The sequence below is a fragment of the Limulus polyphemus genome, unplaced genomic scaffold (assembly GCF_000517525.1).
Source record: "Limulus polyphemus unplaced genomic scaffold, Limulus_polyphemus-2.1.2 Scaffold1326, whole genome shotgun sequence".
Classification (NCBI taxonomy): Eukaryota; Metazoa; Arthropoda; class Merostomata; order Xiphosura; family Limulidae; genus Limulus; species Limulus polyphemus.
This window is the reverse complement of record NW_013666936.1, coordinates 207,778-210,957: the sequence shown is the minus strand read 5'-3', so window position 1 is coordinate 210,957 and position 3,180 is coordinate 207,778. Positions and strand designations below refer to the sequence as shown.

General features: G+C 32.4%; 1 protein-coding gene across 2 annotated transcripts in view; it reads left to right on the top strand.

The window, feature by feature from the left end:
- The window catches only part of LOC106463109 (retinal guanylyl cyclase 2-like), a 74,318-nt gene that overhangs the window by 1,659 nt on the left and 69,479 nt on the right, over window positions 1-3,180 (top strand). The window lies entirely within an intron of this gene.

Below are 3,180 nucleotides of genomic sequence, written 5' to 3'. Positions count from 1 at the left end.
GTTAAATTGTACCGTTCCTCTTAGAACTAATTAAGTATACTTAATACAGTTGTAGTTGAATTATATATATATATATATATATTAAATATATTGGATTAATTCTAATCAAAATCACTTATGACAGAGTATATAATTTCACTACGGAAAAGAGCCAAAGTTTTAGAATTGTTTAAAGTAGTGAAAGAAAAATATATTTAGCATATCAATAATATCTAAACAAACACACTTAAAATACACTTTTAAATAAAAGACGGCAGAGAATTCTGCTAGATTTGCAAATATATCGTTTAGTGTAACTGGGCTAGACTAATTTTGGATTGAATTTTGCTACGACAACTTGTAACATTAAAGAGGATCTAAAATCCTGTGTTTAATTCCCAGCGGTGGACAGATTGCAGATAGCCCATCGTGCAGCTTTGCACTAAGAAAACAACTTCATTGAAAAGCAAACATCACAAGAATTAATGACACATAAGACTTATTTTTTGTAAAGCAGAAAATAATTAAATTGCCAAATTAAAAATGCACTCTCCGTATAAAACGTGATAAACAGATAAATTTATAACATGTTAATACCGTTAGACGGAGCTATTTGTTACAAGTCACGAATGAGCTTATTATTTTTTAGTGGGTTTGTTTGATGTAGAACAAAGCCACATCGGGCTATTTGCTGTGTCACCACGGGGAATCGAACGCCAGATTTTAGCGTTGTGAGTTCGTATATGTATTGCTGTTCCACCGAGGAAATTTTGAATGGGAAATTGAATACTTTGAAGCTTGATATTTCTACCTAATAATAGAAAAACCCAAAAATAATTCATGTATTTTTAAAAAGTATGAAAATAATGGAAAACATTTTGGAAATAAAAATTATTTTAGCATTTCAATTCAATGAAACATTAAATCTTTTGACAGTTTTAATTATGGCCCTTAATAATTTTCCTTAAATTCAAAAAACAAAATTAATTCATTTTTCTATTTCCAACATTTTTTGAATTATAGGAGGAGCCCCTCCCCCAATAGCTCAGTGATAAGTCTGCTGGCTTACAACACTAGAAATCGGGTTTCGATATCCGTGATGGGCAGAGCACAGATAGCCCATTGTGTAGCTTTGTGCTTAAAAGCAGTATCAACTTAAACTTTCATGGATCACATCTATCAGATGAGACCCCCCCCCCCAACTATGGGGGCTTAGCAAAAATTATGAAGTTTTATAAAACTAAAGTTCGGGTTTCGTTCCCCGCCATGAACACCTGTAGATAGCTATTGTGTAGCTTTGCGCTAACATGAGTAAATAGATATAGATTAAAGTACCTTTGAATAAGTCAACAGACAAATATAGAAACCGAAATAAGAGATATTCTTATAAGAAAATTTTCAATTATTGGATCTAATAATAAATCTTTGTTTGTTTTCTGTAGATTAACATTCAATTAATTTGGAATGTCAAAGTTAGTAAATTCCAGCTTACTTTTGTTTTATTCCCAGGTGCACTGATATCCCCTAAAAGTATTCCGGTAGCATACACAATATTTGAAAGAAAATGTTTTGTGTGAGTAAATCTGGATGAAACGACTCTGACTAAGTTGTGAAAAAGAAAGAGACTGTAAACACAATAAAAACGATCTTTGTTTATTTCACAATCTTTGAATCTTCTTAAACTCTATGATTATATACCACCTAACCCACAAGTGAAAAAGATCGCTGTTTACTTGTCTGTGGTATACTGTGGTTCTCACGAGAAGGCTTACATGATACCATAGGTGAATGAGTAAGACCAGCAGATAATAACTTAGTCACTTCCTTCATCAATGTTCTATAATTAAACATTTATAAACTTGTATGTATGAAAATCTTGATTTTTTCTATTTTTGAATTCAGCTTAAGAGGGAATAGATAGTATGCTGCAGAACCAAAGTTGTACTAAAATTTTAAAGAAACTTGTAAGGTACGAAAAAATATCGAGAGTCAAAAATTTTTATTCAAAGTTTGGTATATTTCAAGTTTTAAAATAGAGTAAAGAACAATTTAGTTTATTTACATGTAAATACTGGTAGAGTTACGGGATAAACAGGTTTGAAGAATTTAGCAACAAACTATATATATATGTATATATACGTAAAGAAGAAAAAATATATAGTCCTATTTATCACACAAGTATCAAAAATTGGGCTTACAAATGAAAATAATAACATTTGTTTATGTAAACAAAACTGAGAACAATGAACTTATGTTACGCAAAATAGCGTTTTCAATTAAGATCATATGAATTTTGTTGCATATATATATATAAATCTGTTCATACATATATATAAAAATAATGTAATTGGATAATTTCAAAGTTCTTTCTTTAGTGCTATATGGGCCGAGCCTGGCTTATTGTTAGCGTGCTTGGACTGTAAATCCGAGGGTTCAGGATTTGCGGCCAACTGACACAGTAATCCATTCGCCCTTTGATATTGTGGATTCGTTATAAGAGTGACGGTCAAATACCACTATTTGGTCTGACAGGGGTAGCCCAACTGTTGGCGATAGATGCTATTAGTTAGCTGCCTTCCCTCTAATCTATCAGTTCAAAATTAGGGGCGGCTACTCGCAGATAGCCCTTTGTGTAGCTTTGCGCGGAAATTCTGGGCTTAACCGTTAGTGCTAGGTACTTTTACAATACTTCAAGAGTTTAGTAGAAATACTCTTTATCTATTAGTTATTCATTATTCCTAACTGAACGTTACTGTCTGTAGAATTTGATAATGTTTTCTTTTCTAATTTCTCCGAAATCATTTAAGTACAGAGTAGTGGGTTGACAGAAAATGTAAGTAATGTCTTTAGCATTTTGTTTCTTCGCTCACCGAGAAACTGGTAAAGAAAACTTCTATAAACTCGTTGCAAGCTATCCACAAGCTATTTCTACCAGATCTGCTAACTCTTCCCGGTGTAGGCATTTTACTGTAATAGTTAGATACAACAGTATGAACTGAAAGGTTTCAAAGTAGAGTTTTAGAATGAAGACAAGGATTAAACGAAACGGCTCGGTAGATATCGTTCAGAGGCCTTAACCTGTTATCTTACCTCCGCAGCAACGTTTTCATACGTTTTGAAGAGTCAAAATCAACAGAAATGTCTTTGTTGCGTGTTCGCTTATTGGTTGAACATATCACATATTCTATTGAAAACGAAAAA